At 34.6% G+C, this 25,052-nt stretch overlaps 2 long non-coding RNA genes across 2 annotated transcripts; both read right to left on the bottom strand.

The window, feature by feature from the left end:
* Positions 1 to 8,164: 8,164 nt before the first annotated feature.
* On the bottom strand, positions 8,165 to 22,689 carry LOC131803431 (uncharacterized). Its single transcript, XR_009342569.1, has 3 exons — positions 22,454 to 22,689; positions 21,849 to 22,387; positions 8,165 to 8,243 (listed from the first exon to the last, which is right to left on the bottom strand). It is a non-coding gene; the product is annotated as an uncharacterized LOC131803431 (long non-coding RNA).
* A 62-nt stretch (positions 22,690 to 22,751) lies between these two features.
* Positions 22,752 to 24,068, bottom strand: LOC131803419 (uncharacterized). The gene is made up of 2 exons (XR_009342563.1): positions 23,869 to 24,068; positions 22,752 to 23,809 (listed from the first exon to the last, which is right to left on the bottom strand). It is a non-coding gene; the product is annotated as an uncharacterized LOC131803419 (long non-coding RNA).
* Between the last annotated feature and the right edge of the window lie 984 nt (positions 24,069 to 25,052).

The following is a 25,052-nucleotide window of genomic DNA, read 5'->3' as shown; positions in this document are numbered from 1 at the left end:
ATTTCTTTTCTATTTTTCTATCTATTTTCCTCGGTTAAAAAATATTGGATTCCATAATTCCGGCGGCAGAATCAGATGCCGTAAAAAGGAATCCTGAGGTATTCTGTAGAAGAAATAATAGAATTTTTCTAGCCACCGATTTTTCTTTACTAATAAATTCCAATTCTTACCTTAAAAAACTGATTCTTGTATAAAATGATTTTTTGTTGATTCGGTTTGGGAAAAATTGATTTCAAAATCCTACGGCAAAAAGGATTTTTGGAATTAAACACCAAAATTCGATTGATTGCTTTTGCAAAAAATTACCTTCTTCTTTAATTCACGTAAATGTTTTTAGTTTTTGTTTTATAACAAATTAATTAAAACGATTACTTTGATAATTTCGGATTATTTGTTTGTTATATGTAAGAAAAAAAATCAAACACTTTTTTTTGGTATAAAAAACACAAGCACAAAAAGACTGTTTCCTTTAGGTGTTGATGGTTTCAAATCGACAAAACAAAAGAATGTTGATTTCTTTGATCAGTAACATTTGATTTTTCACCACTAGTTTTTTCAAGAAATGAGAAAACTACTATAAAATACCTATAGCCAAATTGAACGTTACTTCTCACAAATACATTGTTATTTTATTTTATCCGATCAAAAGTCTCCAAAAACTAACGGTACCTGCATTCTGCGCCAAAAATTTGCAAAGAAAAACTAAAAAATATAATTTTTCTTCCGACCCTACTGGGATTCGAACTCACAACCTCGGGATTGGTAAGCGGGTGTGATCCCTCTGACCTAACTCAAGACTTGTGGGTGGGTTGGCAATCGATGATACGAGTTCCGGCGGAAGGCTGGTTACGCACTTTCAAAATCACTCAGAATTGAGTTTAAAAGTAAGAAGAAGAAGATAACAAATTAAATGAGAGAAAATACTGGGATAATAAAAAAAGGCTTCCCAGCGAACATTTTGGTTTGATTACAGGTAATTGGTTTTTCGTCAACAAAAATTACTACAGATCTGGTGTGTAGAATATAGATATTGACCCAGCCTTTCTGGTACCTCTCACACAAAGGTTCACAATTTTCATTTTTAAATTTTGCGAAACAAGTCAGCGGTATTTTACAACTTGATATATCAAAATATTTCTCTCCAACAGAAATCTTATATGAATTAGGAATTTGTCTGAATTTATAATTTCGCATAAAATTGGAAATGAATGGTGGATTTTTTTTTTAATTTCGCCCATCACAATATTTTTATCAGTACTAGATGAAGTGTGAAAATGAAACATTTCGGTCCACTATTAAGCACATTTCACCATTTTTAAAAATTATTACATATATCATATAGAATGTGCATGAAGTAGTCGGTATGGTCCAAATCAGATATGAAATGAATAATATTGGCGCACTCCTTCGGAACCTCCCTATAACGGGTCAGCAGTTTTATTAATCATAACACCACTTCTTCATTGTAGTTCGTAATATTTCATTTATAATTTGAGAATTACATTTGTAATTCAAGCATTGCAATTGTAATTCGAACAATTCCATTTGCAATTCGAATTATTCCAATTGTAATTCCAATAATTTCATTTGTAATTCCAATAAAACCTATATGGCGGCTATACGAAGGTCATAGTATGTATTACCCATTAGGAACTTAAAATATGAAATTTAACAAGTAAAAAAGATGTAAGTTCCGCCGGGCCGAACTTTGAATACCCTCTACCATTTGAAAAGAATTAGAAAATTTTCAAAAAAAAAATAATAAATCCATTAAAAAAAATCTTTAAAACACCTAATATCGAAAGGTGCCGATATATGGGGAATATACGATATTGTGGACTTATAAAGATAATTCTCTGCCGAGGTATAAAGTACTCAGAAGGGACACCTTGTGTGGAATTTCAAACAATTCCATTAAAAATGTGGCTAAAATCATCAAAATACCGAATATCGAGGGGTACCGTTGTATTGGGGCTATACAATATCGTGGACCTATATAGATAATTATCTTCTAGGGGATAAAGTACTCACAAGGAACTCCTTGTGACTCCTTTCAGACAATACCATTGGAAAATGTGGCTAAAATCATCAAAATATAGAATATCGGAGGTACCGTTATATAGAGGGGATAAACGATATCGTGGACCTATAAAGAGAATTCTCTGTCAGGGTAAACTGCTCACAAAGAACTTCTTGTTTGGATTTTCAGACAATTCCGTTTAAAAATGTGGCTAAAATCATCAAATACCGAATATCGAGGGGTACCGTTATATGGGGGATATACGATATCGTGGACCTATAAAGAGAATTCTCTGTCAGGGGTAAACTGCTCACAAAGAACTTCTTGTTTGGATTTTCAGACAATTCCGTTGAAAAATGTGGCTAAAATCATCAAATACCGAATATCGGGAAGTACCGTTATATGGGGGCTGCACGATATCGTGGACCTATATAGATAATTCTTTTCCAAGGAATAAAGTACCCACAAGAAACTCCTTGTGTGGATTTTCAGACAATTCCGTTAAAAAATGTGGCTAAAATTATCAAAATGTCGAATATTGGGGGATACCGTTATATGGGGGCTATACCTATATAGATAATTCTCTTCCAAGGGATAAGGTATCCACAAGGAACTTCTTGTATGGAAATTTTAGACAGTTCTGTTGAAAAATGTATCTAAAATTGTCAAAATACCGAATATCAGGGGGCACCGTTATATGGGGGACATACGATATCGTGGACCTATATAGACAATTCTCTTTCAGGGGGTAAAGTACACAGAAGGGACTTCTTGTGTGGAATTTCAGACAATTCCATTGGAAAATGTGGCTAAAATTATCAAAATGCCGAATATCGGGGGGTACCGTTATATGGGGCCTATACGATATCGTGGACCGATATAGCCCATCTTCGAACTTGACCTGCCTGCAGACAATATTAGCTTCCTGTGCAGAATTTTATCTTCCTATCTTAATTCATTCACTGTAGCGTGATTACAACAGACGGACGGACAGGGCTAAATCGTCTTAGAATTTTACGCTGATCAAGAATATATATATACTTTGTTGGGTCTAAAATGATTATTTCGGTGAGTTACAAACGGAATGACGAACTTAAATTATCTGTGGCGACCTGCATATGGAATTTTGTATCGTAGACTGTAGTATCCATAAGGAACTTCAAATACGAAATTTAAAACAATTTCGGTGGATAATGTTGTTAAAATCATCAAAATATCGAATATAGGCAGATACCGTTATATGGGGACTATACGAAGACCTGGACCTGTATGAACAATTTTCTGTCATAGGATGTAGTACCCATTAGGAACATAAAATTCGAAATTTGAAATAATTCTGGTGAATAATATCACTCTTATATGGGGGGTTATACCAAAAATTTATATTTCGAGGTGTTACAAACGGAAAGACAAACTTAATATGACCTCCATACCATATCCTTTTCATGAAATTGTACATGTCTTCGTTAGCCCTACTAATTCGATCTTTGAGTTCTTGACGACTCTGGGCTGTTGCCGTTGACCTTATCTTTGACATGACCCAAAAAAGTAGCAAGGAGTTAAATCAAAATATCTCGGTGGCCAATATGAATCATCTTTTCGAGAAATGAACTCTGTTGTTGAAACTACACGCAAATTATAACCACCTTACTCCGACCATAAGCATTCATTAATCGTCTACCATACATATGTTTTATCCGATTTGGTGTTTAAGTCTCTCACTCCCGTAATATGCACTCTGCAATTATTTAAATTAAAAGCATACTAAGTCCAACATCCATAAATTACATCTAAAGAAATGTTTAAAATTTATCCTGCCCACTACGGTAAACGTAAAGCCTTCACCACCATCAAAATAGTCTAGCTGTACTACTCAAACCTTGACACGTCCAATTATTTCACAAAGTGGAAAATAAATATAAACGTTTATCTAAATATAATAAAAAGAGAACACAAATTAACCAACAATCAAAAGAAAATTGTTGAACAAGTCACAGGGATGACCACATGCACACACACAAATACACAATATACACAAGCAACACATCCTTTCGGTTGTGAACACACAAGTGAAATTAATGAGCATTGAACGACCATAAACGACTGGCAGACAAGAAGGCTATCTGCGTCAACAAACTTAAATGGGAAATAATAGCAAATCCCATTGAGATGTGAACTTTAACCTATGTCGTCTGGATGAAATCCAATAGAAAATAACAATCCGAAAGAAATTGCTAAATAAACATGGAGATGTTTACCAACATTATTGGCTGGAAAAGTAAACAAATGGTAAGTACCTTTCCCACCTCAATGGTGATAAGAGTCATTTGGTTGAATTCTAAAAATGGAAGAAACTTATATAGAGAACTCTGATATTTGCAATAATAGTCTAGTTTAAGGTAGGAGTAAGATATTTATATTAGGATATATACGATAAACGATTATTTTACAATTCGTTTTTACACCCTACACCACCTAGCGGTAAGGGTGCATTTGTTTGCAACAGGGAGAAAGAAGCGAGACAGACCCCTAATTACCTTTGAGGATCTTCACCGATTCACTCTTTGAGTCGATTTATGCATGTCTGTAGGTCCGTCCGTCCATGTATTCTTGTCAACAAAATACAGGTCGTATTTAATATCCCATTAAGATGAAATTTTGCAAACAATGTTTATTTGGTCCAAGGACGAACACTACTGAAATCGGTGACAATCGGATCAGATTTAGATATAGCTCTCAAATATCTTCAAACGATTTCCGGGTAAATTGCACACATAATGGCTAATATTAGTCTAAATTACCTGTATTTTGGTACATCCTACCGAATTCAGGTCTAAAAACAAGTAAATCAAATTTGAAGAATCGGATAAGATATAGCTATGGCTCTCATATATATGTTTCATCCGATTTGGTGTTTAAGTCCCTCACATCCGTAATATGCATTCGACAAAAATGATATTTGGTACCAGATATCTTAAAAAGTTCGGAAATACCTTTGCCAAATTTTATCGAAAATGTCAAAGATTTGGATATATCTCACAAACATATCCTTAATTCGATTTCAGGTTTATTGTCAAATAATGGCTAATATTAGCCCAAATCGAATGAATTTCGAGAGGTACGTTTCCATTTTGTGCACCTCGGCTCCGATATATATTTTTATACCCTACACCACAAGGTGGTCAGGGTATTACAACTTTGTGCATTTGTTTGTAACAGGCAAAAGGAAACGAGATAGACCCATAGTTCCTTTTGATGATCTGCATAGAATCACATTCTGAGTCGATTTATGCATGTCCCACCGTCTGCCTGTCCGTCTGTCCATGTATTTTTGTAAACAAAGTATAGTTCGCATTTATTGTCCTATAAAGATGAAATTTTGGACAAATCATTTGTTTGCCCCAAGGACGAACCCTATTGAAATTGGTGATAATCGGTCAAAATTTAGATAAAGCTCCCATGTATATATTCGTCCGATTTGCCTTTTATTGTGCACCAAACGTGTAATATCAGCCCGAATATTAAGGAATTTTGCACATACAACCAAATTAGGCTTGAAAATAAGTATGCTAAATTTGATCGAAATCGGTTCAGATATAGCTATAGCTCCCATATATATTGTTCATCCGATTTGTTATTTTTGTTCTCCGTAGCCGTAATATGCACTCTGTAACAACAATATTTGGGGAAATATATCAAATACAGCTCAGAAATATATTCGCCAAATTTTATCGAGAAGGGTTCAGATTTGGATATAGCTCTAATATATAACTTCGTCCGATTTACCTTTTATTGTGCACCAAACGTCTAATATTTGTCCAGATGGATTGGAATTTAACATTTACGACCGAATTGAGTCTAGAAGCTAGTATGTGAAATTTGGACGAACTCTATTGAAATCGGAGATAATCGGTCAAAATTTAGATATAGCTCCCATATATATCTTCGTCCGATTTGCCTTTTATTGTGCACCAAACGTGTAATATCAGCCCGAATATTATGGAATTTTGCACATACAACCAAATTAGGCCTGAAAATAAGTATGCCAAATTTGATCGAAATCGGCTCAGATATAGCTATAGCTCCCATATATATTGTTCAGATTTGGATATAGCTCCCATATATTACTTCGTCCGATTTACCTTTTATTGTGTACCAAACGTCTAATATTTGTCCAAACGGGATGGAATTTGACACTTACGAGTCTTAATTGAGTCTAGAAGCTAGTATGTCAAATTTCGTGAAGATCGGTTCAAATATAGCTATAGCTCCCATATATACTGTTCATCCGATTTGTTATATTTGTTACCCACAGCCGTAATATTCACTCCGTAACAAAGATATTCAGGGAAATATATCAAATACAGCTCAGAAATATCTTTGCCAAATTTTATCGAGATCGGTTCCGATTTGGATATAGCTCCCATATATATCTTTATCCGATTTCAAATTAATTGTGCACCAAATGGGCAATACAAGACTGAATTTAAAAGATACAAATGCTTCGGCATATTTAGTCCTTTATCCTCCCATAAAAATTTTTAATTGTTATGTGGAGCTCTACTTAATTAGAAAAGTGGTGTAGGGTATCATAAAGTCGGCCCCGCCCGACTTTAAGATTTTCTTTACTGGTTTTTAATATAATCCTCCTCTATAGCAAACTATAACGGCTCCAAAGCCAAATATTGATAGGCGGTATGATCTACTTGAAATAAATTATTTTGTTGCAAGAGCTCTAATAAATATGCATAGTGGTGTAGGGTATCATATAGTCGCCCCGCCCGACTTTTAACTTTTCCTTATTGGTTTCCTATTGAAATTGCAGATTTCCAGCTTTACCATTACACTCTATATGTTTCTCATTTTCTTATCCTAACATATATCGCATAATAGTGTCATGCCATAAATCATAACTTCAGAAATTCAAGGTGCAACAACAACACTTTTACAGAGAAACATACATACATTTACATGTCACGAATGTTTTTCGCATATTGGCAAAGACTGAAAAATGTTACTAAACGTTTCAAGACATTTTAAAATCAAATAAATTTTAAATCTGTCAACAAAAAAAAAAAAACTCCTTCGCAAAAACCTATAACCTAAACGTTTTTCTTTTAGCAAAATGTTACCAACACATGTTACCCCATGGATAAGTTATTATCATATTTTAGCAAAGTAGCATCTTAGAAATGTTAGAGCCAATGACATTCCGATGATAGTCACCCGCTCTGCGTCTACAACAACCCCTATACCTAACGTAATCCCATGTAACACCTGAATATAATGGCTTATATATTATTTTCATATTATGCAAATTTTGATTGTTTTCAGTGCCAAAATAAATTCACCGATACGTGAAGTTTTGCGAGCGCAAATCCTATAGCTTTAGCAGCACAACGTGTTGGATTTGTTAAAGGATTCTTCTTCTTCTTTACTTTCGCTCGAGTCAATTTGCGCTCATGTTTCTTTTTCTTTGCAGTAATTTTATACATTGAAGGAAAATATTTATGAGTGAAATCTTTTTTTGGAGGGTGTAATAATGTCGATAAAAATGCCTTTTGCCTTTAAAAAACTTGTCAAAAGACTTCTTCCACAACGTTCCGTTTATAGAGATTCATTCAGGCTTAAAGGGTATTCTGACTATGGAAAAACTCTTTTTTCTTTCCATAAAATGCATTAAATGGATCTTTTATTTAAATATTAAAAAAAAAAAAGAATTTATAATTGAAAATTTGAATTAATTCTTGTTGATATTTTGGACTGACTTTCGCCAGGATACCACAGATTTTCAAGAAAATTCCATTTGAACTTGACTTTGTAGGTCAAAAACAAAAAGGAGGCTTTCTTAGACCTTCATAAAAATTTTATACAAATTTATAGAAAGGGACTACTTCGGTTTAGATATATTTCGCAATACTTAGGATAGAGCTTTGAAATTTTATAGAAACCTTTGAATTACATCCAGATTCATTGGTACAAAAACGGTCATATCGGTCTACTCTTTTGGAATAGCAAGGGAAACTTCGAATTGAAGTATTTTTAATGTTTTTGTCATGTTTTCCATTTCATGTCGCAAAATTTTGGCATTTATAGTTTTTATTATACTATTTACAAAAAGTTATAGATAGAATCACAATATAATTTGCTCTAGAAAAATCCTTCCTTTGACGCTCTTAAAAAAATGAAGGGGAAATGATTTGGATTGGAAACGTCTTATTATCTGTAAAACAAATAACATATAATTTTAAATTGTAGTGAATAAATTTCGAATGTAATTCTCTTAAAAACTATTTTAACTACATAAAGAATATATTCTGAGAAGTGTAGTAAAATTTTGCATATAATATTACTGCTACTTTTTTGAACATAGATGTTAATTAAAACTAATTATTTATTTATTTATTATACCCTACAACACTATGTGTTGGGGGTATTATAAGTTTAATTGGGCCAAAAATTATGTAACACCTCGAAATATTGGTTTCCCACATAGGAAAGTATATATGGATCTTCCTATCTCGCCGAGCTGAGTCGATCTAGCGTCCGTCCGTCTGTCCGTCTGTCCATGTCAATTTGTAATCACTCTACAGGTCGCAATTATGGCCCGATCTTCACGAAATTTAGTATGGAGGTGGGGTTAAGGTCAGAATAGAACCTTATTTCATTTAGAGATGATCGCATAATATTTAGGGGTCGAATTGGAACAAAAAACTGAAAAAATTCCTGATTTTGCAATTGCTCTACAGGTCGCAATAATGGACCAATCGATGCGGAAATTAGCATGGCAATAGAGCTTGAGGCTGGGCTTCCAATTTTAATGGTCATCGAGTAATATTTAGTGGGTGAAATAGACTATAACATTTGTGTTAAATAAAAGTCAAATTTTCCATTAAACCGCGAATATTTTAAGTACCGGCGAAATCATAAATGAACAGGTCAATTCTGACCGTTACGTAGATGCCGATAGTAAATATATCGGATATATATAGCGAAATATATACAATGTGTATAAACAAAGGAAGGGGGTGTTAGCTAAAATGCTTATATCTCAAGAATGGCTAGACCGATTTTGACAAATTTTGTCAATTCTGAATGCCCTCCTGTCATAAAAGAATAATATCTAAAAAAATCTCATAGCAAGATGCCAATAATGATGTTAATATAGATTTTGTTGTATTTTGTGACATTTTTTTATTTTTTTTATATTTTTATTTATATTGAGGCGTACATTTCGTAATATTTTTTCACCTTACAACACATGTTGGGGCTATTATATACAGATTGCAATTATCGTCCGATTATCCCGAAAATTTTTACAAGGGCAGGGTAAGGCTCAGAAGGGCTAGGCCTATTGTTTTCAAAGATGCCCGCAATATATTTAGGGGTTGAAATGGACCAAAACTAAAAATGTTCCTGATTTTGCATAAGTTACAAAGGTCACAAATGGAAACCAAAGGACACGAAATCTCGCATGAGGTTAGTGTTTAGGTCGGCGGGTGGAATGGACCACTATTTTTGTGTGAAGAAATACCAACATTACTTACAGGCGATATCCGAAGTAAACAAAATGCGAACCTCTTGCTTTTATATGCTGATTTCGTTGACGAATATAGCCAAATATCGTAGACAAGCAAATCATATAGATGAGTCTAAATTTGGAATACAGAGAGGACTCTTACTTTTGGAGATGATCGCAAAATATTTAGGGGTTCAAATGAACCAAAAATAGAAAAAAACAAGTAAGCAAAGGCTACAGTCGAGCGGGGCCGACCGTTGAATACCCTACAACACTATAATAAACGATACAGTTTATATAGGCGAGAAACTCGAACGAATTCCACAAGATATTGTGACAAATAATAAAAGAAAACCATCAGGTTTCGTTCTCTAATTTTCAAATAATAGCAACTTAAACAAATTTGCTCATTTCCAATTTATTGGCAGATTTTGTACGTAAATGGTCTTCCTAGATCTGGAACCAATATTTCCCAAAGACCTATAATCTCTCAGAAGTGGCAAAAGATTAACATTTATCATTGGTTTTTGACTAAAACGCATCTATATGAGATACAGACATTTGACTATATTCTTCAACGAAATCAGCGTCAACGAAATAGTCAGAAGTGCGTCTTTCCTGTATTTGTGAATTCTCCAAAAAGTCACTGGAATGGACATTTTCGTATTTTGTCTACAAAAGTAGGCAAACTATTTCACACATTGAATATTTTTGGATGGCCATCCAAAACTGCTTGGCTTTTGCAATGTCCGGTAACCCCCATTCAAATGTGCGTGAGGATCGGGTGATAATTACGACCTGCTGACAATTTTGCAGTTTTTTGGTCCACTTCAACCCCTAAATATATGTCGACCATCTCCAAAAAGAATAGGCTTCTACTCTGACCCTCATCTTATCCCCATGCAAAATTTCGTAAGGATCGGGCCATAAATGCGATCTGTAAATGATATCCTGATATCCTAACTACTTAGTTTTGTTAGCTGTAGAAATATTACCAAATGTTTAATTCAAAATGAAAATATGCCAAAAATATGACAAAATATAAAATTGAAAAAATATGAAAAATGTTACAAAATCAGTATTTTCATCTTTAGAGAGATATTTCTATTCGATTTTTTAGACGTTTTTTGTTTCCTGCCAAGAGGCCATTCTGAATTAATGAGAACTGTCGAAATCAGTTCAGCCGTTCTCGACATATATGAGATCTTTCAAGCATATCTTTTTTGATAGGCATATATATCGCACATATATATCCGATTTGATGGATGTTAACATGAATGTAAAGATCAGAAGTAACCTTGTCATAGCTTTTGATTTCGCCGGGATTTAAAATATTCGCGGTTTAATGAAAAATTTTGAATTTTTTCAATACAAAAGATATGGTCTATTTTACCCGCTAAATATTATCCGATGACCACCCAAATTGGTAGGCTTCTTCCCCGCCCTAAACTCTAGCTACATGCGCAATTCCGCGTCGATTGGTCTATAATTGCGACCTGTAGAGCAACTGCAAAATCAGGAATTTTTTCAGTTTTTGGTCCATTTCAACCCCTAAATATTATGCGATCATCTCCAAAAGAAATAGGGTTCTATTCTGGCCTTAACCCCACCTACATTTTAAATTTCGTGAAGATCGGGCCATAATTGCGACCTGTAGAGTGATTACAAATTAACATGGACAGACGGACAGACGGACAGACGGACGGACGGACATACATAGCTAGATCGACTCAGCTCGGCGAGCTAGGAAGATCCATATATACTTTCCTATATGGGAAACCAATATTTCGAGGTGTTACATAATTTTTGGCCCAATCAAACTTATAATACCCCCAACACATAGTGTTGTAGGGTATAAAAATCTGATCAAACAATTGAAGCCAATAAACACGCCTGAGGAAAGAGTTAAGGACAGGGAAGAAGTCTACAACAACTAGCAGCACGATGAAGTGCGTAAATATTGGGCAAATATTCCTGGTCAAAATGCATAGGATAATATGTGGGCAGTGCTTCGTGACATAATTTCAAAAGCGAAATCTTCCAAAATAGGTTTGGACATAAGGGACATAAAATTTGTCATTCCGTTTTTAACTCGTCGAAATACGCATATCAGACCCAACAAAGAAAATATATTTTCTTGATCAGCGTAAAATTCTAAGTCGATTTAGCTATGTCCGCCCTGTCTGTCTGTTTTAATCATGCTATCTTTCGAACGAATTGAGGTAGAAGGCACATATGTGTATTTTGGTCCACGTTTCCTTCGTATGATTTAGACTCTTCACGTATTCTAGAATCTATAGTAGAATTTTATAAAAAAAAAAAATTGTAGAATATTTTGACTTGCTATAATTCCGTTTAAAGGGAGTTTTTTGCCATATCTTGAAAAAAAAGAACCAAGAAGGCCGTTTTGGTGACTCGCTTGAGGGTTTAGATTTTTGACCAAATTAATCAGTGGGTTTAATCTTCCTTACTCCCAAAAGACACAACATACCTGAAATCAACGGATTTCAAAGAATCTTTATCCAATTTTTTCAAAAAATTTGGATGTGGGGTTACCTTGTGATGAAAATGTAAGAAGCTCCAATACACGTTTATTCTATTTTAAGTTCTACTCTCATAGTTCCCGGGGAGTTTTCTGTAATTATAGAAGAATATTTTTGGCGCACAGTGTAATTTTTTAAGTATTCCGAGATTTCAATGCTTTCTATTGAACGTCCTCTGGTAACAGGATATATCGGCTCACGTTTTGTTATAATCACACTTATAACGATACAATTGGACTTTGAACATTCCAGAGAATTAGGACTCATTTTTCGAATGAACTAAGTTCTATATAATTTGGTATTCGGGAATCTCATATACTCTGTACGAAAAAGTTTTTCCGCCTGAATTCAGGGCTTAACTATAATTTGATATTTGCGACTCCAATGCAATAGGTCAACTACTTAAATATATCGAAATATTATATTACGACATCGCATGATTTCATGTATTATGAAGACTCTGCATCTGTTTTCCAAACGAATTGACTGTGATTTGGTATTTGAGCTCAAATTTCTAAAAAAATCGAAAACAGTTCATATTTTGGTATGAACCGTAATTTAGAATAGTTAGCATTAGAAATTTTCCTGTCAACATTTTAGAACAGGTTTTGTTTTCTATATGGTGAAGAATATTTCCAAAAATTCTTTTCTTTTTAACTCATCCAAATCAACTCCGCTGTTCATACCACCATCTCCTCTCCTTCCTTCGTTCCCTTAAATCAATATTTGATTTCACATGTTCACACGTAATTCCCCCCTCTCCATATTGTTTCTTCCCACACACACATAAATATTGATATCCTGGAGTGGTAAATCCCTATGTTAATGTAGAGCCTTGTTGATAACCCGAATTAAGTTTTATGTGTATATCAAGATACATATTGAACTTATCGCACCAGCAAAATAAAATCCTCCATGTCACCGTTTCATTGCCTCTGTACTGACATACAAATATGTTTTATTCCAACGATTTACAATAGGGGAAACAATTGTTTGACATTAGAAGCCATTTAGGTATCATGTCACGTTAAATATTAGGCTTAGACGCTATGTCATGGCTAGGGAAAATGTTGGAAATCTAAGATCGCAACTCAGGTATTACAATAAAATTTTTTTGATTAGATTTGCAATGCATTTGAATATAATAGCTGTCAATTGCGGAGACTTAAAGATATCATATTCGTGAGCATTGCGATGATTTTATCCAGAGGAATAATATTGTTGTCAAGATATGGGTGATGTACGAAAATAAAAGGTTTTGAAATATGACAACTAACTTGTTACTGCCAAAATCTATCGAAAAATATGACTACCATATATAGGCAGGTGATATGGGATAAAGAACCCAAAAAATCTATTGCTATCTTAAACAAAAATTCAATGCACTATTCCAGAGCTGTAATATTGAACAGCTTTTTACGACGATAACAGAAAAACAAATAACAATACTAGAAGATTTTTGCAGATTTACGAACAGAGCACAAATCAAATTTATGATTTTCAAACCTTTTAAAATTGATAAATATTTAAAATAACAATTTTAAATTTTTTTAATACCCTGAGGATCACTGATCATTGTACTGATTACAATCTTCCCACCAGCGGTAATTTTAAATTGATTTCAATATTGACACGGCCATCATTCATTCACAAATAAAGTTAGGAGTTTGTAAAAGGTATGACGTGGATAACGTCGTCGAAATAAAGAAACCATCAAAGAAAGTTCAAATGTTGGGCGGGGCCGACTATATGATACCCTACACCACTATACGTATTAATGAGAGCTTTTCGTAACAAAAATGTTTATATTGCGAATTTATGTGACCGGACCGGATTTAACCAAAAGGTTAAATATGAAAAAATCTATTCAATTTAAGCTGATATTACATATACAGGGGGAGATGAAAAACTGCAACCAATTTTAGACTGTTTTCAATTCAAAGCCACTCGTCTGACACCTGTTAAAATTATTCCAGTGATAGCTCATTATATTGTTTACAAGCGTACAAAAGAATTTTCCAGAAAAAATGTTATTCGTGATGCAATTTAAGCGTGATAGTAGCTGATATTTGGCTGGAAAGCCACAAGTGGATATCGTTAGAGCACTCCAGCATTTAAATGTGAATAAATCTTTTGTGACCCGTAGCATCGCTCATTATCGTGATACTGGTAGCGTAGTCCAAGTTAAGGAAGTGGACGCGAAGAAACCGCAACATCGAAAAGTAAAGAAGCGACTTGCTCGAAACCCGCGTCGCAATGGCTGAAAAATGGGTCGTGAGCTGATCATATCGCAATATTCCATTCGGCAAATATTGAATATTGAGCTCGGAGTAAAGGTATTTAAATTCCAAAAAGTGCAAGAACTTACACCGTAACAGAAAGAAAATAGACTCGAAAGAGTTAAAGAGTTGCTTCGCTTGGCCGAAAATGGTGAACTGTCGATTTTGGTTTTCTCCGATGAGAAAACATTCGTCGCAGTTTCTAAACAAAAAAAATTATTGTGTCTTCTTGCCAAAGAGGTCAGCTGATGGACAGCGGTTGCCACCAGAACTCAAGCGCCGGCCATGATGATGATGTGGTCCGCCATGGTCACTCCGATGGTCACTCTCCGCTCAATCAGTCGACCGTGGCATCAGAATAAAAGCCGAGTATTATCGCGAAAATATTCTGAAGGGTATATTAAAGCCTTGGGCACACAACCATTTTGGCCACAGACCTTGGAATTCCAACAGGACTCAGCACCATTGCACTCAACACGCGCCACCCAAGAATGGTTACAAAATGAGGTTCCTCGCTTCATTTCCAGCGCACAATGGCCACTAAAATCTCCGTATACCAATCCGTGGGACTATTGTGTGTAGAGTATTTAGGAAAGCAAGGTTGGCACAAAAAAATACCAAAGTGTCGATCCCCTCAAGCAAGCCCATCGCCGGGAATGGCAATGTGACGGTTTCATTGGCCGTTTGAAGGCTATAATTTTTGCTAAAGGTGACCAATTCGAACAAATCCTAACTTATTTTAAAATTTGATGCCATTTCCGACCTTTTTTGTTTTCGTTCAATAAAATTAAAAAAAAAAAACAGTAAAGAAAGTCCGAAAGTCGGGCGGGCCGACACGTTGATACCCTACACCACTTTCCTAATTTAGTAGAGCTCCACATAACAATTAAAAGTTTTTATGGGAGAATTCAGTCATACACGCTATGATTATAATTATAATTTAAAGTTCAAAGGACTAAATATGCCGAAGAAATTGCATCTTTTAAATTCGGACTTGTATTGCCCATTTGGTGCAAAATTAATTTGAAATCAGATAAAGATATATATGGGAGCTTTATCCAAATCTGAACCAATCTCGATAAAATTTTGCAAATGTATTTCTGAGCTGCATTTCATATATTTGCACAATTATTGTTGTTACAGAGTGCATATTGCGGCTGCGAAGGACAAAAATAAAAAAATCGGATGAACAATATATATGGGAGCTATAGCTATATCTAAACCGATTTCGATGAAATTTGGCATACTTATTTTCAGGCTTAATTTGGTTGTATGTGCAAAATTACAAGTTTGGTGCACAATAAAAAGCAAATCAGACGAAGATATATATGGGAGCTATATCTAAATTTGTACCAATTATCTCCAATTTCAATAGGGTTCGTCCTTGGGCCAAACAAATGATTTGTGCAAAATTTCATCTCAATCGGATAATAAATGCGACCTGCATTTTGTTCACAAGAATACATGGACAGACGGACGGACGGACTGACATGCGTAAATCAACTCAGAAAGTGATTCTATGGAGATCATCAAAAGTAACTATGGGTCTATCTCGCTTCCTTCTCCATGTTACAAACAAATGCACAAAGACATAATACCCTTACCACTATGTGGTGTAGGGTATACAAATGTAAAAACCAGTAAGGAAAGCTCAAAAGTCGGGCGGAAAGCTCAAAAGTCGGGCCACTATGCATATTTAGTAGAGCTCTCGTAAAAAGGTTTATACAGGGCATTTCAGAGCTCTATGAGATATTTGGTACAAAATCAAAATCTATCTAATTCTATCGTGCATTTTACGAACTATAGCTATCTCTGAACCGGGTTTCTCCAAATTTTACGTATTAGCTTCTAGACTGAATTCGGTCTTATGTACGAAAATTCAGGTGATTTGGGCTGATATTGACCATTTAGTGCACATTTAACCCGAAATCGGATGAAGATATATATGGGGAGCTATATCCAAATCTGAACCGATTTCGATAAAATTTAAAACTTCTATTCCTGTGCTCCATCTAATACATGGTATCAAATATCACGGTTGTGGAGTGAATATTACGAATGTATGCGACTAAAACACTTAATCGGATGAAACATATATATGGTTGCTATATCTATATCTGAACCGATTTTCACTAAATTTGATATACTTGCTTCTAGGCTGAATTTGGTCCGATGTACTAAAATTCAGTCCATTTGGACTTATATCGGCCATTTGGTGCACAATTAACCCGAAATCGGATGTAGATATATATGGGAGCTATATCCAAATCTGAACCGATTTCGATAAAATTACAAACAGCTATTTCTGGGCTCTATCTTATATCTGGTACCAAATATCATTCTTGTGGAGTGCATATTACGAATGTGAGAGGCTTAAACACCAAATCGGATAAAACATATATATGGGAGCTATAGCTGTTTCAGAACCGATTTTCTCCAAATTTGTTGTATTTGCTTTAAGGCTAATCTCGGTCACATGTGCCAAAATTCGGGCCATTTGGGCTGATATTGGCCATTTGGTGGTCAATTAACCCGAAATCGGATGAAGATATATATGGGAGCTATATCCAAATCTGAACCGATTTCGATAAAATTTAAAACAGCTATTTCTGTGCTCCATCTAACACCTGGTACCAAATATCACGGTTGTGGAGTGCATAGTAGGAATGGGAGGGACTTAAAGATCAAATCGGATGAAAGATATATATGGGAGCTATAGCTATATCTGAACCGATTTTCTCCAAATTTGATACACTTGCTTCTAGGCCGAACTCGGTTGGGTGTGCCAAAATTCAGGTAATTTGGACTGATAGTGGACATTTGGTGCACATTTAACCCGAAATCGGATGAAGATATATATGGGAGCTATATCTAAATTTGATCCGATTCTCACCAATTTCAATAGGGTTCGTCCTTGGGCCAAAAAAATATTGTTTGGAAAATTTCATCTCAATCGGTTAATAAATGCGACCTGCATTTTGTTCACAAGAATACATGGACAGACGGACGGACGGACAGACGGACTGACATGCATAAATCGACTCAGAAAGTGATTCTATGAAGGTTCTCAAAAGTAACTATGGGTCTATCTCGTTTCCTTCTCCATGTTACAAACAAATGCACAAAGACATAATACCCTTACCACTATGTGGTGTAGGGTATAATTATGGCGTTTGACTTTGTTGCAGTTTTTTATCTCAGCCTGTATATATGAGAACTATATAACATTCTGAACCGATCTCGATAAAATTTGACAAAAGTATTTTTGAGTTCCATAAGTTATCTGGTACCAAATATTGTTCTTGTGGAGGGCATATTACGCATGTGAGGGACTTAAAACCCCAAACCGGATGAAACATATATATGGGAGTTATAGCTATATGTGAACCGATTTCCACCAAATTTGAAGTTCTTACCAAAATTCAGTTAATTTGGGCTGATATTAGCCATTTGATGCACAATAAACCTAATATCGGATAAAGATATTTATATGGGAGCTATATTCTAATCTCATCCAATCGAGATTTAATTTAACAAAGGTATTTTTGAGCTCCAGAACTTATCTGGTAACAAATATCATTTTCGTAGAGGGCATATTACGCATTTGAGGGACTTAAAACCCCACATCGGATGAAACATATACATGGGAGCTATAGCTATATCTGAACCGATTTTCACCAAATTTGATGTACTTGTTTGTAGGATGATTTCAGTTAGAATTGCCAATTGGGATTATATTAGTCATTTGATGCACAATTTACTTGAAAACGGTTAAAGATATATATGGGAGCTACCTCTACATTTGAAATGATTCTCACCAATTTTCGTCCTTGGGCAAATTTATGTTGGAAAATTTCATATCAATCAGCTGATAAATGCGACCTGCATTTTGTTCACAAAAATATATGGACAGACGGACAAACTCAGAAAGTGATTCTATGAAAAAGCTGTTGTCGCTGTTGTCTCAATGTTACAAACTGTTGTCTTAATGTTACAAACAAATGCACACAGACCTAATACCCTTACCAATATGTGGTGTAGGGTATAAAAAAAAACAATTTAAACGTAATTTCTTTTTAAAAATATTCTAAGGTTCATAATATTACGCACTGATCATTGCATTGATTGCAATCTGCCGACCAGCGGTAAAGAGGTCCATTAAAAAACTTAAATTGATTTCAATATTGACACATTGAATATTCATTCAAAGATGAAGTTAGGATTTTGTAAAAGGTATGACTTCGATAATGTCTTTGTAAAAAGAAAGAAAAACAATAGAAACTCTATCGGTAACATTTTTTAACAAAACAAAAGAAAATCTCAAAATGTTCCTTCACTTAACATTGTGACAAGGGAAATAAATTTTAGTTTTGACCTCTCTAGGGAGTATTTATAATGTTTCGCTTTGTGAAACTGAAACCAATACCACAAAGTGAAAAACGAACAATGAAACGAAAATCCGCAACCTGAGAAAAAAACTGTCACCCTTAGGTACAAGCATGGAGGTATGTATGTTCAAACACCTACCTACTCAAATAAAAGTTTCGGCATTTTTGTTCCAAACTCCACTTTCATTTCGAACATCAGATAGAGCATTGAATACCTATACACAACGACTCCTTCCCCTCCTCCCCACTGGGGAAAAGAAAACATCCACGTCCACACCCCCACAACTAGGTATGAGAATGGTATCACAACTTCCTTTCCAAGCTTTTTCAATGTCTATGGATTTCTATTGAGAAAATGTTGCCATGTTCTGGCTATATTCGATTATGGCTGTTAATCCCTTTTATTTCGGTTTGCCACTTCTATGGCTGCCAATGATTAGCATGAAAAACACATTTTTCTTTATGTACCCAACCAACGAAGCAAATGTGCCCAAATACCAAGAGAAAAAGAAATCGAGTGGAAGATGACTTAAGCTGCCTCTAAATGCCATAAAAAATCTCATGAAAAATGCATATTTGAAGAAAGTTGCCCTACGTTAGTGGTTGGTTGTTGACGTGATTCGTGCTCTATAAAAATGGCTTAAGTCAGGCGATAGACACATATTTACTATAAAATGTTCACCTTTTCACCACCTATTCACCTTCAACTTAGAAGATGTGAATATATAGTCTTAGGAATCTATGAATTTATTCATGGGATCCATTATTTTATATTTTAATACCAAAAAGTTAAAAAAGGCATTTGACAACCGTAAAAAAGAAAATATTAAAGAATATGTCCGAATAACCCGTTCCAAATTGTTTCCAATAATTTTAATTTTTCCAACTATCCCAAAGGCCAACGCCCACCGTTTTATGATAAATATGTTTCAAACTTGGCTCATCAAAATATTTCTATTTCAAGTTCACGACCTGGTGTGAAGATGGGATATATCGGTCCACTCCTTTCGGTACCTCCCCCACAAAAGGACACATTTTTGAATAATCATGAAACTCGTAAAACGCGAAATAAACATCCGATCCTCTTTAAATGTTACTCATCCCAACATTTTTATTCACACGAGATCTGATGTAAATATAGGATATATCAGCTCACTTCCTCTGGTACCTCCCCCCATTAAGGAGTCAACATTTTAAATAACGAATCGCTTGTAAAATACCATCAGATTCTTTTCAAATTTCACACAGCCTCATATTTTTGCTGACATGAAAATGATAGATATCGGCCCAGCCCTTTTGCTATCTCCAATAAAACCAGTAAAGAAAGTCTTAAAGTCGGGCGGGGCCCGAGCTGCGCATAACAATTAAAAGTTTTTATGAGAATTCAATCATACACGCTATGATTATAATTATAATTTAAAGTTCAAAGGACTAAATATGCCGAATTTGTATCTTTTAAATTCGGACTTATATTGCTCATTTGGTGCAAAATTAATTTGAAATCGGATAAAAATATATATGGGAGCTATATCCAAACCGGAACCGATCTCGATAAAATTTGGCAAATATATTTCTGAGCTGTATTTGATATATTTCCCTGAATATCGTTGTTACAGAGTGCATATTAGGGCTGTGGGTAACATATATGACAAATCGGATGAACAATATATACGGGAGCGATAGCTATATCTGAACCGATTTTCACCAAATTTGGCATACTACCTTCTAGACTCAATTCGGTAGTATGTGCCAAATTTCATCTAATTTGGGCAAGTATTAGACGTTTGGTGCACAATCAAAGGTAAATCGGACGAAGTTATATATAGGAGCTATATCCAAATCTGAACCGATCTCGATGAAATTTAGCAAATGTATTTCTGAGCTGTATTTGATATATTCCCCCAAATATTGTTGTTACAGAGTGCATATAACGGCTACGGAGGACAAAAATAACAAATCGGATGAACAATATATATGGGAACTATATCTGAACCTATTTCGATCAAATTTGGCATACTTATTTTCAGGTCCAATCTGATCGTACGTGCAAAATTCCATACAATTCGGACTGATATTACACGTTTGGTGCACAATAAAAGGCAAATCGGACGAAGATATATATGGGAGCTATATCTAAATTTTGACCGATTATCTCCAATTTCAATAGAGTTCGTCCTTGGGCCAAACAAATGATTTGTGCAAAATTTCATCTGGGCAGGGCAATAAATGCGAACTGTACTTTGTTTACAAAAATACATGGACAGACGGACATGCATAAATCGACTCAGAATGTGATTCTATGCAAATCATCAAAAGGAACTATGGGTTTATTTCGTTTCCTTTTCCTGTTACAAACAAATGCACAAAGACATAATACCCTGACCACCTTGTGGTGTAGGGCATAAAAAGGTCACACGTTTCAATAGTCTAATAATCAATCCCTCATAAGTTGCACTTCCGTATAGATTGAAGTGGAAAACTTCGATTCACTAGATCTTTGTACCCCACGTATATTTCAGCATTTTCTTTGATACTTTGACTGATACTGATACTACTCGATCAAGGTAAAATTCTGCCGGCCTTTCGGCACCTGCCTTAATTTGGTATTTTAGTTTTCACCGGAATTATTTCCAGTTTGAAGATATTAGAGATATTTTTTAGCCGAATTATTTAAAATTTCGTATTTTAAGTTCGTAATGGGTACTACAGACTATGACAAAAAATTGTATATGCAGGACCAGGTCTTCGTAATGTTCCAAGTTCATTTAAAATGGTGGAGGGTATTAACAGTTCGGCCCGCCCGCCCTTTTACTAGTTTTATTTGTTTATTAAGATTCCTGATTCCTTCGTAGCCAGTACTGCCAATCGCCGTGGGCAGTCACTGGAGGGAGCTGTATAACTTATTTGTAGTTTACGCAACTAAAAGGCTGTATGGCGAATTTTGGATTTTATATCTAATGATGTCAGATTGCTTTGACACACTAAGTAAAGCATAAAGGGAAACAATCATTTTAATTAATTACAAACTATTCCTTTCAAGTCTCTACACCTCAGACTTTGAGGTCCAAGCCGAAATGGTAAATAAAAAAGAAAACTTACCTGCCTGATACCTTTAGTTGAGGATCCCTATAATCTCCTTGACGTCTACAACATGTAAAAAGCTTACATTTACTTGCTAACTAATTCGTGACAATTGTTCATGATAACTTGCTTCTTATAGTACGTTTATATATATGAGGGTTAACCCACTGGATTTGGATTTAAATTGTCATTTCCATTACTTTTACTTCAAATAAATCCTCTCAAAGTAGGTTAACCCTACAAAAAGTTGTAACGTAAACATGGCATTAGTCATCTTTGGCAGAATAACTTTGTTTAAGATCTTGGAGCAGAACCATAAGATTTCATAATATTCAAAGTTATATTCGTTAGTAAAACATCCATTTCTTTCATCTGACGAAGCGTCAGCAGTATAGCTTAATGCAATAGAATCAAATGTAGAATAATCCGCTTTTGTGCATATCTCGTTTATGGACTAAACTGCTTTAGAGCTGTTTCATCGTGTATCTTTATAAGCGAATCTAGTTTTGTCATCAGAGGTCTATTATCTCGTGGGCTTTTGATAAATCCTTTAGTGGCTGCAAAATAAGAGATTTTATTTCCGTTACTTCAATATGCAGCCTATAGCCATCCATAGATCTTACCAAATTCATTGAAACATTAACTTATCTAGCAGATCCACATCCTTTTTTCAGCGAACTAATCTTTATAGTCGATCCCAATATTTTTTATATCGTTCCACAGCCTGCACCACGACATTTTTCTAGAAGGTCAATTAAAAATTTGAGAACGACAAGTAAAATTCCAATAAAAATTTGTACAAAACTTAAATATTTTGATTGAAAAAACACAGCCTATAGTAGGGCTAGGCAAAGAAATTCAAAATAATTTTGTGATTGTATGTGTTTTGAAATAAAAAATATTTCCAGTCTCCCAACATACCAAAATGGCTTGAGAATAATCCCAACATACCAAAAATACAATACAGCTTGAGAATAATATTATGAAAATAGTTTATCATAAGAATTTTTCAACAATGCTTGAGAAACACTTTTTTGCACAAACTTTTCTCAAATCCGTCCTTTGTTGACAAATTTGTTTTGATTTTTTTTGTGAAAATTGTCAACAAAAAATTATTTTCTTTGGTTAAAATCAAAATCACGCGAATTTAGGACCCATTTCCGGACGAAACTCTAAGGTAAAGATGAATAATAAATCTGGGAATCTGTAGTATAAATTATTTCAATCTCATTTCAGAATGGAGGCGTCAAAAAGTTGCAGGAATTCAACAGAAGTGAAGAATAAGTGGAGGAGATACAGAAGCTCAAATAAGGGGAAAGAAAGCATCTAGGTATCAAGGCAACAGGATGCAGTGACAGCTGGGATGGCAATCAATGAATGAAATGTGTAAAATAATTAAAAAATGAATAAATAAATATTTTTTACCATTGAAAAAATAAGCTTTATAAAATATTACTTTCGTAAGCTTATGAATAAGGGTTCCTTTTCGATTATTCTATAATTGTTAAACAAACATTTCTCAATACGTTCTCAAGATTTTCTCAAGCTTTAGGCTTATGTTTGTAAGCTTATTAAAATATTATTCTCAAGTCAATTTGGTATGTTGGGATATTACAATAAGCTTATGAACATAAGCCTTAAGCTTGAGAAAATCTTGAGAAAACATTGAAAAATGTTTGTGTAACAAGTATAGAATAATCGAAACGGAACCCTTATTTATAAGCTTATACTTGAAATTGTAGAATAAGCTTACAATAATAATATTATAATAAGCTTATTTTTGTAATAGTACATAATATTATTATTTTTTTAATTTTTAATCATTTTTCACATTTTTTTCTTGATGGACATCCCAGTAGTCACTGCCTCATGTGGCCTTGATACCCTGACGCTTTCTTCTCCCTTATTTGAACTTCTGCATATCTTCCACTAAGACTACACATCTAATGAATTCCTTCAACTTTTTTGATGCTTCCAATCTGAAATGGGATTGGAATAATTTATGTGAAAGATTCCCGGATTTATTATTCGTGCATACCTTAAGGGTTCGGTCCAGAAATGGGTCCTAAATTCGCGTGATTTTGTTTTTTGCCAAAGAAAATAATTTCTTGCTGACAATTTTCACAAAAAATCAAAACTAATTTGTCAACAAGGGACAGATTTGAGAAATGTTTGTGGAACATAAGTGTTTCTCAAGCATTGTTGAAAAATTATATTTTTATAATATTGTTCTCAAGCTGTATTGAATTTTTGGTATGTTGGGCTTTCTTTGCCTCTCTCTACACAGTAAGAAATATTTTATTAGTCTTTTTTTTTTCATTTTTATATTTGTTTTCGTTGAAGAGCCTTCGAGACGTGGATTTTTTAAAGAATATATTTTGAAGAGACTTTAGGTTTTTTAAAGAATATTTTCTGAAGAGCTTGGATTTTTAAAAAAAAAAATTGTTTTTTGAAGCACCTGCGAGACGTGGAATTTTTAAAAAATATTTTTCGAAGAGTCTTCGTTCTTTTGTTCGTAGAACTAAAAAATAATTGCTCTTGTATTTACACGAGTACAGGGTTGCCCATATCCGACGGACCTTTGGGCCCATTCCAATCGACGAGGCTCTCATCACTGGCTCGTACGGCAGCGATATTCTCGGTCGATCGCCTTGGTCGACTTTTATATGGCCTCTTCGGATTAGAAAGAGCCTTACCAGTCGAAAATTTTTCGTATAAACGCTTAATGGTGTTCTTAGAAGGCGCACTTCTCACATTTATTAATGTTTTAAAAGCACGTTGAGTTTTCACAATTGACTTCTTCTGTTGAATGTAAATTTCAACTATATCGCGTGGCGTCTTTTGGTTCATGGTAAAAATCTGCCTGGACTGACGCTTAAAACGCGGTATGTCATTAAGCGATGTGACATCTCTGTCAAAAGTTATGGCGTTGCCAGATGAGTCCGTCGAATATGGGCAACCCTGTACTAGGAACAATATTTCAAAGATGTTTAAAGTTCTGGGCAAAACCAAGTTAATAATACCCCATTCAAAGAGTTTTTTGGAATATAATAACATAAATCGACTGTCTTTACTAGGTTTTGTAATAATCATGGACCATTTTAATACATACGAAAAAAATGCTTTAGCATCCCAACATTAAGTGCAGTACAGCTTGAGAACAATATTATAAAAACAAGTAAGCAAAGGCTATAGTCGTGCAGGGCAGACTATGTTATACCC

This window comes from Musca domestica, unplaced genomic scaffold, assembly GCF_030504385.1.
Source record: "Musca domestica strain aabys unplaced genomic scaffold, Musca_domestica.polishedcontigs.V.1.1 3, whole genome shotgun sequence".
Lineage (NCBI taxonomy): Eukaryota > Metazoa > Arthropoda > Insecta > Diptera > Muscidae > Musca > Musca domestica.
This window is presented reverse-complemented; position numbering and strand designations above follow the sequence as displayed.